The sequence below is a fragment of the Tachysurus vachellii genome, chromosome 19 (genome assembly GCF_030014155.1).
Source record: "Tachysurus vachellii isolate PV-2020 chromosome 19, HZAU_Pvac_v1, whole genome shotgun sequence".
Classification (NCBI taxonomy): domain Eukaryota; kingdom Metazoa; phylum Chordata; class Actinopteri; order Siluriformes; family Bagridae; genus Tachysurus; species Tachysurus vachellii.
The window spans coordinates 6,337,501-6,350,000 of record NC_083478.1 but is presented as its reverse complement, the minus strand read 5'-3'; the positions used below and the strand labels follow the sequence as shown (position 1 = coordinate 6,350,000).

Below are 12,500 nucleotides of genomic sequence, written 5' to 3'. Positions count from 1 at the left end.
GTGCTCCTGTGGCCTTACGCTACAAGTTTCCCTTTGATCCCGATTTCTTTTCTTGTCCTGATATGTTTTTTGACCTTCTAAAAAGGAACAGTAAGTTTCGACCTCATTAATAAAAGAAAAACAAAAAATAACAAAAAAAAAAAAAAAAAAAACAGAAAAAAACAATAGAATGGCCGGAAGAAGGAAGTCACATCGTATCAAAGGGAGATTAGAAACTAAAGAAAGGGCATTAAAATTCTCCTTGTGGGGAAAAAAAAAAATAAAAGAAAGTTTCAACACTGAAATGACAAGCTCTCTGAATATCCTTTCTATTTTTCGATCTGGTTTCTACCCGTCGGCTGATATTTGTTAGCTTATTAACTCACACAGCTGTATTCCGGTTGCTCCTGTCCATTAAAACCCCTGACTAACTTCAGTAGCAGCCTTTTTTTGACTCTGTGCTGCCATGTACTTGTTGACAAATATGTGGCACTCCTGCAAGAGACACACACACACACACACACACACACACACAGCACATTATCACTCACTCAAAATAACCCAGAATGCCGGTGGTCCCATATTAGGTAATGCAGCTCTACTAGAAAGGAAGTGAATGAGAAATTTATTGACAAGCCGGTGTTAGTGCGGCTCTGCAGGAGGAACAGCGTGACCTTCAACTCGGGCCTGCACAAAACCGGCACTATATCACTTACCAACACAAGCCTGGGTGTCAAAACAGACTAAAAACATGTACAGCCTTGAGTAGTGATTGAGTTTTTAATAAAATCATGTCTATCCTGACAAGGCATCCATGAGTCATTGTGTGTTTTGGAGGAGTTTCTACTTTATGAACGGAGATTTCACTCAAATCCTATTTGCCATTCTCAGTGCTTCATGTCTGTGTCCAAACTTCTACACAACATCGATAGAGAGAGAGAGAGAGAGAGAGAGAGAGAGAGAGAGATGGATAGATGGATGGTTGAATGTGGAGAGAGAGAGAGAGAGAGAGAGAGAACTTTATTGTCATTGCATAGTACAGATACATAGCAACGAAATGCTGTTATGCTGTTTAGCATTTACCAGAAGTGCAAATAAAAGAAAATGAATAAATATGTAAAATTTTTTTCTATAAATTTGGTTAGCAAAATGAAATGTTTTCCATATTTTACCTCTTTTAACTGATGCACAGTTCTGTGAAAACTACTGATGTTAAAACATGGACGCATTCACAAAATTCTTACATGTACACAAAAAAAGGGAAAAATACTCAAGTATTCCCGAAAAAAAAAAAAAAAAATTTAAATACAATTTTAGTAATACTTTTGGAAAAATGTCTTCCAAAAAAATAAAGAAATAAATAAACAAATAAGTAAGTAATTAAGTAAGTAAATAAATAAATAAAATGAAAAGTAAATTTTTTTTATTTCGTTTTGGTGATTCTTTTTAATTACTGGACATTTTTTTTCACAACAGCAGACACATGGCTTGCTGGCTTGCCTGTGGCTTGTTCTGTTTATATTTTAAAATATTTCAAAATATATATGACAAAGATTAACCAAACGTCTAACCAATACCAAGAATTTGGATTTATTTATTTTAAATTCATTTCTTCATAAAGATTTCAAACAAACCTTCATACATCTGCTGACTGCTTAGAGTCAGAGTTCGTTCTGTGGATTGTGTTCACTGGACTTCCAGAGATAGCGTTGTCTTTTCTACTGCCTCTTACTTGAATTTTGTTCTATTTTTATCGCTATTTTTCTCCTTGAAAAGGAGCAAAGAGAGGGTGGGAGGCGGAGCTTGGCGTCCCGGCCCCCTCTTTATGGAAAAGTGACACTCTGCCTTTAAAAAAAAAAACTTTTGAGCGGGGAGATAAGGAATTTAGTGGCTTTATCAGAAATGCCTCTGTTTAATTTAACAGGGTGAGGCACTTAGGTTCTGGCACCGGCCTCTTGGCCCTAGTGATAAATTTGCAAGAAAGTGGAAAAAGCTCAGAAGCTTGAGAACAGATTAGTGGGTTACAAATATAGAAGTGACACTATTAGTCAGGTGCTCGGCTCAACAAGTGGCCAGCTCTGATAGGAGTGTGTGCTGGAGGCTGTGCTGCTTCTGCTTCTGCTGCCGGATTGATTGCAGTGTCAGGCTGATTGGAGCAGTGAGGCATGGACCGTTTGTGTTTCCTATAACTACTGACCTCGTCTCTTCCTGCTCTAGGCTCTCGTTCTCCTTTCCTCGTTCTCCCTTCCTGCCAGCTTTTCTCCCTCCCTCCTCCCTTACGCTCTGCAACAGTTGGTGTGTGTTCATCTTGGCTGCGCTCCATGGTCTGTTTGATGTGGTTTGCAGAAGTCCCGATCTACAGTCCCTGGCCACTCTTTCTGTCATCGGTAGACCTGCTGTCTCTTCAGCCTCCATTGACTCCGTTTAACCTCCGCCTACCTACGGCACGTTTAAACAGCTGCTCGCCTCCATGCTCCTCTCTGGAGATGAGAAGAGTGTTATTGTGTCATTCTTCCAAGCGCCAAGTCGGTGTTTGCTGTAGGATTCCAGTTTTTTACAGACTCAGACACAGACTCTTTGGCTTCCAGATTTAGACCTTTTTCACAACAAACACGTGTTGTGTTCTAAAATAAAGTGTTTGTGTTGGGATGTGGCGGGGCTAATGATGATGTCCCGAATCACTGAGCCAAATCAACAGCTGAATTTCTGATTTTCAGCCATAAATTAGCCACGTATGCTGTTGTTGCTTTTGAACCATACAGCACTAGGTTGCATTCCTCTCGGAAGATGTGAAGAGCATGCTGTATTTTCCATAAAGAGAGAACGAGAGAGAGAGAGAGAGAGAGAGAGAGAGAGAGGTACAGCAGAGACAAATGACCCTGCACGAGTCGGTGTTGATTCAGAGGACTGTGCTGAAGAGAGGCAGTGACCCTACATGGGCACCTTTCCTGCCTATACCAGCACGTATAAGGTAAACTGATAGGCGAGTGAAATATCTCCCACTTACACAAAAGAAGGCAGGCTGGAAGAGGGCAGACAGGACGGATATGGATTTGCTCACAAAGCCGATAAGGTCTCGTTTTGGAAATAAATAGTCTTTGCCAAGAACATTCAGTCATGCTAAGTGGAAGAGAAGCTCTAGTTCACAGCGGCTGCATACAGTACTGGACCATCTAGTCCCAGGAAAACGATATTATTAAAACCTGCAGTTGGTCCTGTCTGTTTGCAGGGAATCTTGCTGAACTATAGACTTATTCGTAATGAGACTGTAAAGGTATCCAAGCAAATTTGTCCATTGTGCATTTTTGGAGTAGAATAAAGTACTTTATTAATCCTCAAGGGGAAATTTGGTGTCACAATTTACTAGCCACAACACAAGAGCACGATGGAGGACTAGGACATAAGACTAGGACGTTAAGTGCACAATAAACACACAGAAAAAAACACCAATATTACAGGTTGTACGTTAGACGTGTTTTATCGAAGGCGGTACAATAATACTTGATTTTTTCAAATTAAAATAATTAGATTTTATGTAGCATCCAAACACAGAATGGGACCTCAGTCCAGTGTAGGGCTTACAAACTCAAATTAGAGTAGACAATCTGCCTACTTGGTTGTTTTTTGAGCTGGGAGGAAACTGGAGAACTCCACTGGAGGAAAGCCACAGACTCACAGATTCCTCACAGACATTATCTCAAGCTCAGGAGTGATTTGAGGACCCTGGGGTTGTGAGGCATCATAGTTTCTTTCTGCCCTATGAACATCTACAACAAATAAACATGTATTCATCACACAGAGCTGTACAAGAAGACATTGTGGAGATTAGAGCAGAGAGACGAACCGCGTTTACTTTAAACGTAAACGACACACCAGAAAGATTTTATAACCTTGTCTCTGAAGACAGAGCTGAAGTCATTTTATATATAACCCCGTGTCTGTAATGTGAAACAAAAATAACTAGTGTTAGAAATCTCACACTTCATGTTGTTGGTACACACAAACCTTCCCTCACTGATCCTGACTGATGAAGGAAGTTTGTCTTTTTCCATAAACATTACTTAGATTTCCATTTAAGATGGCTTAAAGATGGCGATTTAAATAAATACAAAATTAAAAAAAAAACCACGAGAGAAAGGTCAATGCAGCATGTGCGAGTAACGAAAGAACAGAATTTGAGAATGAACTCGAGATCTGGATGGACGTGTCAAATATGTGATCTAACCGAGGAGGAGATCTCACTTTCCTTTAAAGTCAGGTCCGAGTACAGGGTGTGATAACTTGTGTGTAAACACTCACGGCTGGCCCTTGGGCGCTGTCCAGGACAGCAGGACTCTCAGTTTCAGGGCCAGGCGGAGATGTACATGGAGCAGACACTGCTGTCACATCACGCTCACCTACTTGTATCAGCCTGCAGCTACACATGCCACCATCATCTGCCTCCTGCATGCCAGCCCCCAATACACTAGCACACACACACATACACACACATACGCATACATAGACACACACACTCACACATGCACACACCACATACACACAAACACACATACACACATATGCACACACATACTTCTTTCCTTATCTTTTGCATTTAAAAAAAACACAACCTTTGACACTTTTTCATTGTAACTTTGAAAAAATGTTTTAAACTCATGGTATCTTAAGTATGTAACCTAGTGAGTCAGCATTAATGTATTTAATGTTAGAGATTTAAGCACTTACAGTATGTACGTCACTCTGGATAAGGGCGTCTGCCAAATGCTGTAAATGTAAATGTACATACGCGTACACAGACACACATACACACACCACACACATACACACATACAGTACGCGTACACAGACACACATACACACACCACACATACACAGACACACACACACTCACTCACACACACATACACACAAATACGCACACATACGCATACACACACATATACACACACACACACACACACACAAACACACATCTAGGTAAGGAATTACAATTATGGAATTACAATTAAATTGCAGGAAATTTGTATACAACATTCCCACATACACACACACACACATACTGTACACACACATACTGTTTTGTGTCTTCAGTTCTATGATGTATGATCCAGCTGCACTATTGGTGTGGAACAATAGTGTTCTAATCTATCATGGTGGTGTCACTGGATTTGAGGAAATCTTTTAATTCTTGCTCTGTTCAGTTATGGCCTAAAAACTCCCACGGACACCATAAACTGATGACACAGGAGAAACTTTTGATTTGCGAAAAAAAACATTTGTTTGACGGTTTTTATTGATGCCACAAAAAATTTTAACCTTACAAAATAAATGTTACTGTAAGGACCCTCGTGAGGAAAATAAGTCACAGGAGCCCATCAGTACAGATTAAATTCAGTTAAATATTAAGCACATTATTTAAACACGCAAGATAGTATTTTTAATATTTAAAGATATAATTTCGTTTAATCTATCTTTGCAAAAAAAAGTGTTTTTATTAAAATTGTTATTATATTCAAGTTGACATTATTTATAGTCTCTACTTGTTTTGAAGTTAGCATTTTAGATGAACTTTATTTAGTATACTGTAAGTAACAAAAGGCCAAAATAATATAGAAAAAAAAATTATACAAAAAATTATAATAACGTTAATAAGGATTGGTTGTAATTTCCATAACTGTAACAAAATCACCAAAAGTGGATGATGTTCTTAAGGTCCTTCGGACCCCACTTTGGACACCATGGCTTTAGGGATACAGACTGATAATTAAAGTTGGAGAGTCACATGATCATTAAGCTTAGTCAGGAGATTATTATTTAATGACGCTACAGTGGAGGAGATCATATTAACGTTGTTATGTTTGTTATAGTCAAGTTGTTATAAACTATAGAAACTATAGTCTAATTAGGCACAAGGTCTGATGTTTAATCTAAACTTCAGTAACTTAAAAGCAAACACAAAAAAAAGTTTAATAAAATTCACACAGGAGCTGATCATTTGAAAATTTGAAATAGACATTTATTGCAATTGTGATATTGTCATATTTTGAAATTAAAGCATGAAACAAATAAATACAAATGTACAATGTTCGCCTAATGTGCCTGATATGTAAACATTTCAATTAATAAATCTGTAAGACATGGGGTTGATATTTATTTATTTATTTTTTTTTTAATCGAACCTTTTGTTTGTTAGATTCTTTTTGTTTTATTTGCTTTCTTTTATTTATTTATTTATTTATTTATTTATTTATCATACCTTCTGTTTGTCTGCATAATAATTTTTAGTTAGTTAGATTTTTCTTGTTTTATTTCACTCTTGCTTTCTTTTTTATATTTATTTGTTTGTTTGTTTGTTTGTTTGTTTGTTTATTAATGATTTAATTTTGATTTATTTATAATTAATTTTATATTTTGTAATTCCCAAAAAGGCATCAGAACTTTGAAGACATATTTTGAAGACATTACTCTAACATCATTACTTTTTTTTTAAAGGAATAAAAAAAAGATTATGTTTTGAAGACATTACTCTAACATCAATACTTTTTTTTTCTTTTAAAGGAATAAAAACAAAATGATGTTTTGAAGACATTACTCTAACGTACGCTTTCTAGCACTTCCGTGCGAGTGTAAACGGAGCTGGCAGCGGTGCTGGTGAGGAGAAAACCACATGGATGGTGGATAATGAACCCATTACAGTTCATCACTGCCACAAATGTGCACTTTGCTTTTTGTGTGAAAGTGTAGTTTGGGTATTTTATTATAGCAACCCAATTTTCCATCACATAACCATCAGCATTATGAGAGCATGGATTTCTAAATTAAATAAAAAAAGACTGCTGTCCTTTTTGTCCTGGCTTTCTTTCCTTTCCTTGTTTAGCGACGTTTAGTTTCTTACAGATCAACAGCCAGAAGAAGTGGCTTGGATTCAGAAAGGATTTTTAACTGAGGCCAACAGGGTGAAGCTTTTAAACCTGATTACTTATTAGGCAAATTCTCCCTTATTGAGTATGAGAATTTTTTTTGCAAATGTATTTAAATGAGCAAAGCCTGATAAACGAACAGTGGTGCCGATGACTAATTAATTGAATAATTAATGAGATGTATGCCTATTAATAATGCAGCTCTGTATTGTCCTTCAAATAAATGTTTTTTTTTCCCACAGTCTAAAAATAACATCTTAATAGATTTCTAAAATGTAAAGCACTTCAGATTGTGCCTTTTTCTGAGTGATTACAGTGTTATTAATTAATATTTAAAATATTTTAATAATGAAGGATGTGTGTAGGGGGATGGAGGGGGGGGGAGATTGGGTTGGGGAGCTGAGATGGAGCCCACACATGCAGTGAGTGACTGTGAGTGTAAGTAGCTGATCTGTCCTCACTCACAGCCCTGCGTACTGACACAGTTCAGGCCCTAATACTTGTCTATTCCGATTAGGATTAGTTGGTGTCAGAGCCACTGAGAGAGACGAGGGCTGATAATCTAATAAATCGAGATAAAAAACACAGAGATTGGTTTACCGAGGAGCAGGATTTAGAGCTAGGCATCTCGGAGCGACGCGGGGATTAGGCAAGCTTTTGATGCTGCTCTGTGCAGGCAGAGGCCCGGCCACATGAACAGAGGCATGCAGGGAGAGAGAGAGAGAGAGAGAGAGAGAGAGAGAGAGAGACATACTCAGAGAAACCAGTACAGCTAGCCAGGGCTTTATTTTGCCGAATACACAGGAAGTTTAACTGGCAATGACAAGGTCATGGTAGGCCCCATACAAAAAGGCTTTGTTCCATAGGCAGATTAAACGGCTCTTCCCCAGTTTTTACACTTTTGGATCATGTCAGACATGTTGTGAGTTAATCCGGACCAGAGAGGAAGCATTAGAGAGAGAGAGAGAGAGAGAGAGAGAGACCGTGCGAAAGAGAGAGAGGGAGAGGGAGGGAGGGAGAGAGAGATTTTTTGCATTATTTTAGTTATAATTCATTAATTAGATTATAATTCCTAAAATAGATTAATATAATTCACTTTGCATTATATATATATATATATATATATATATATATATATATATATATATATATATATATATATATATATATATATATATATATATATATATATATAATATTATTATTATTATCATTATAACTTATAGCTTGCTTAAACTGCTGTCTGTCTTATATTTCCGTTACTCATTGTAAAGCATCTGGTTCAGTCATGTTTATTATTCTTAAATCTGTATTGTACATCCCTGATACATAGGTGACACTTTTGTGTAGTAAAATGGATTTTTACTTCTACATGATTACTGTTATTTTGTAAACACACAGAAACATCTATTCTATTTTTGGCTCCCAGCTTGGCAGCATTGTGTAAGTGAGTGTGTGAGTGAGTGTGTGTGTGTGAGTGTGAGTGTGAGTGTGTGTGTGTGTGTGTGTGAGTGAGTGTGTGAGTGAGTGAGTGAGTGTGCGAGTGAGTGAGTGTGTGAGTGTGTGAGTGAGTGAGTGAGTGAGTGTGTACAGTATGTGTGTGTGTGTGTGTGTATATAATAACAATAATCTATAATAATAAGACATTTTGTTAAAAATTGTTAATATCCTTTGGACTCTGTAGACTTTTGGGACACACTGTATAATTAGTGGATCTGTGGCTCTGTCTAATCAGATATAACTAAAGTGTCCTCTCTATTGAACAGAAAACACAATCCCTTTAAAACCGAGAGTAAAATTTGTATGATTAATAAAGAGCAATGTGCTCGAATGGTATCCATGACTACAGAAAGTTTGTGTTTGTACACGATGTACACTTTTCCTGCTCTAACTGGTGTGTTGCTGATTTTGTTGAGCTGTACAGTAATGGAGGAGCGTCTGTTTCACTCTTCTTTGCGTTTTGCTAACGTCGTACACTTTGTGTGTTGGCTTCGCATAGCCATGGCAGCAGGCCAGGTCTGGGCATGTTGGAGGACTCTGTTTCACTTGGCTCTGCAATGTGCTTGGTGTTTAGAGCATTTCTCAAAAGAATTGTCAGTGTATAAGAAACTCACGTCGCTGCTCAGAGGACTGTTCAATGTCAGCGTAAAAAAATAAAATAATAAAATATTTAAAAAAATATTGTTTATCATGTCTGTGGAGTTAATAAACTAAAATATTCGATTACTAACATAAAAACCTGTAAAAATCATCATTTAATTTTATTTATTTATTTATTTATTTATTTATTTATTTATTTAGAAATAAAATTTATAACCAGAAACAGTTCATCATCCTCTACATATTCAGTAGTTAAAGATCCGCTCTGGGACTGAATATATTTCTGCCGCTCATTTTGATCATTTTTGATTATTTTGATTGAGTCCATCTTTCTCAAATTGACTTTATTACTCTTATTATAAAGAAATGAATTTGAAGCTCGACTAATAAAGGCTGTGAGAGGCTGTGCAGCCAACCTCTGGCAAAATACTTTTTTCCCTTTCTTGGGAGACATTTAGCAATATCATTTGGTAATTAACAGGAAAACGAGAGAGAAATAGAAAAGCCAATTACCTCTGTGAGGTAGCTAAAGGCCATTTTAAACTGTGTGCCCATGACATAATAATGTTTATGGTAAATATTATAGTTGGAGTCAGAAAGAGCCTGGCGTGAGAGAGCGATTGGGGGGAAAAAAGGCATCAATCTGAGCCTGAGAATAATTTATTAAGATCTGAGATGCACCAATTATGTGGAAAGGACCAAAAAAAAAAAAAAAAAAATCAGACTCTCCAGGAACCGCATACATGATTGCAATCTTGATTAAATCCCCCTGGATCTAATGAGTTGATTTTCTGCTGTTAATATTGCATTGGCTGATGATGGATTTGTTAAGATAATGGAACGAAGCTAAAATATAAATGACTCCCTGTCAAGGAGCAGATTTTTGTCATTTTGTGTCTGACACCTTCAGTGCCGGGGATTTGCTGAGGCCTTTTGAGACAAGACTGACCAGCTGTGGAATACTGATCGTGTTGTGGAGTGCGGCGTCTTCCTTTACTCACAAGAAATATGCCGTTTTCGTGTTTTGTTTTGATTTTCTCTTAAGCTAGAATAAAGGGTAACTTCTCAGACTTAAAACTACTTTTTTTTTTTAAAGGCCCAGGTTGTAATGATCTATCTGTGAGTTGAAAATGCTGTGAATTGGCAACCGAAGGCCAGGACTTACAATAAACTGTTTGTATTGACTTGTTTTTAAAGATGAATAAATGATGAGGTCTGTCTTGGGTGCAGATCTGGCCTGCTTGGTCTGTCTCACATTCTTTTAAATGGCCTGTCACTTAGGTCAACAAGACGGCTGGAATTTGTGCTCTGTGCCATATTGATCACTTTTCATACATGAGTAACACGAGTGGTTTGCACAGCAGTGTGGAGGAAACATAATGCAAAAAGCATTAATAATCATACAGGATACTAGACTAGGGATTAGTGGAGGGTGCATTCATACACACCCACACACACACACACACACACACACACACACACACACACACACATGCCGGGAGCCCTTAGCTAGAGATCATGCATCATAAGAAAGTCGAGGTGGTTATGGTAACACAGCTAATCAAACATGTCTGTCAAGACCTATCTGGTTAACGGGAAGTTCAATAACAGAGTGGAATAATGGTGTTTTCGAAGACGGAGACTAAAAATATACGACAAGCTTGCAATCAAGGGTTATTAGCTCATGCCGTGTTTCCTTTAAGCTCTCAGAAAATGGTTCCCTTACCAACCATAATCATAGTTAAAGTTTTGATTTTATGACATTTCCAGATTGCTGTTGGATGTCATAAGAAGTGCTCCCCGAACGTCCTTGCTTTCTCTAATCATCTTAATCGCTATTGTAGTCCATTTTCATGCTTGGCCTGGCCTCCCGACCCCCCACCGCTCCTCTGCTCTCTCTGATATTACCAGGGAAACTGCGTGATCGGGCATCGCCCTCGGGCCTTTCTTCCGTGTGTCACTTTTTTTTGTCCTGTAACATGTTTTTGCTCAAAAGTTTTTTAATCAATCAAGGATAAGGCAGAAAAGCGGCTTTGTCACGGCTGGGCCCGGGGTCGTGTGATGCTTGCTTTGCATAGTGACAGGTCCTCAAAGGAACAGAAAGGAATATTTTGGGGGGAAAATAGTGGTTTCCATGGTGCTGGCACTTGTTGCGCGCTGCTCCCTATTCTTTGCTCCCACGTGAGCGGGCTATTTCAAAGGGACAGACAACAAAAATTAGGGCAGGAGGGCAGGATGGGGCACAGAGGTAGCTGCCCTCAGACCCGGGCCTGTCCTCTCTAGCAGACAACGGAGAAAAGCGGCCATAAGTGACAGCAAAAAAGGAGGCCTACGCGCCTCTGTCAGCTTCACATAACGAGCGTTATTAAGTAAATGTTCGATTTTTCATTGTGCCATAGCTGTTGAAAAGAGGCACAGAGGGGAGCACATAGTATTTGAAAGGAACAAAGCTGGAGAGGAAAGATCGTGTACTTCACTGGCTCCAATCATATGACTTCAGTGTCACGCATACATCCAAGGCTTTCCTGTGGAATCTGGTGTCCGATTCATATTTATATTTCGCTTACAAAAATATAATATACATATCCTGAAATAAATTCTCATTCTGGTGAAAATTCACATAGAAGATGCTTCTGCTTTGTGCTCATTTAATTTATTCCTTACAGAATATTTCATTAGAAATTAGATTTCATTTGCAGCAAAATCCTGAGGTAAACTGTGTGGAACTATTGACATGAATTTCAGAGACTCTTAGTTTTTGATAGTTACATTTTTAGTAAAAAAAAAAAAAAAAAGAAAGAAAATTACAGATTTTGACTCTTGGACCTCAAAGCATGTGGGACTCGTGTTTCAGATTCCTTGCTTGTCACACTCTGAACTGGCACAGGACTCATCTAGTTTGGTGACAAACAACATTTTCCTATTCTCTGCTGCATTAAGTGTTTTGGAGCATTGCAGTCGGCGTCTGCAGGTACAGGTATATAATTCAACTATAAAAAATAAATGAACCTGACGCAGGTTTGATGCAGAACGTCATCCTCCGATTATATTTCGCCGCACCTTGCATTCTTTTCGCAGTTGTGTATTCTTCTTCACTTTTGGGAATGGCTTAATAAGGTCAAGGTTTTCTTGCTTGTCAGGACTCTGTTAAACAATTTGCAATCATTTCCATAGCATCATCACCACCCACAATATCAAACAAGGTTACTGCTACCGTTCAACATTCCACTGAGTAGAATAAAAATGACAATTAGCTGCAGTTTTAGTGATGGGAAAAAACTGATGCATTGGCTTCTCTGTCTGTCTTTCGCTGCAGCAGGGCCGCGCCACCCTTTTGGCTTCATTAAAAGGCGCTCTGTGTTCTTGATTGAGTTACTTAACCAATAAGCCTAACCAATAAGCCTTTCCTGGCAGGAAGCAAAAGGAAGGCTCCAAATGTCAGGTTTTCATGTCGGCCGTCCACTATGCCTAATTTCCTTGCCAAAGAGATCCGGGCCATAT

General features: G+C 38.1%; 2 long non-coding RNA genes across 2 annotated transcripts in view; one reads left to right on the top strand and one right to left on the bottom strand.

Moving 5' to 3' along the window:
* LOC132862416 (uncharacterized) overlaps window positions 1-1,806 on the bottom strand; it is a 3,165-nt gene extending 1,359 nt beyond the window's left edge. The window contains exons 1-2 of the long non-coding RNA XR_009650026.1: window positions 1,614-1,806; window positions 366-474 (exon numbers count right to left, since the gene is read on the bottom strand). This is a non-coding gene — a long non-coding RNA (uncharacterized LOC132862416). The remainder of the gene's footprint in view (window positions 1-365; window positions 475-1,613) is intronic.
* LOC132862716 (uncharacterized) overlaps window positions 1-6,832 on the top strand; it is a 95,444-nt gene extending 88,612 nt beyond the window's left edge. Inside the window, exon 4 of the long non-coding RNA XR_009650042.1 lies at window positions 6,538-6,832. This is a non-coding gene — a long non-coding RNA (uncharacterized LOC132862716). The remainder of the gene's footprint in view (window positions 1-6,537) is intronic.
* Window positions 6,833-12,500: the final 5,668 nt, after the last annotated feature.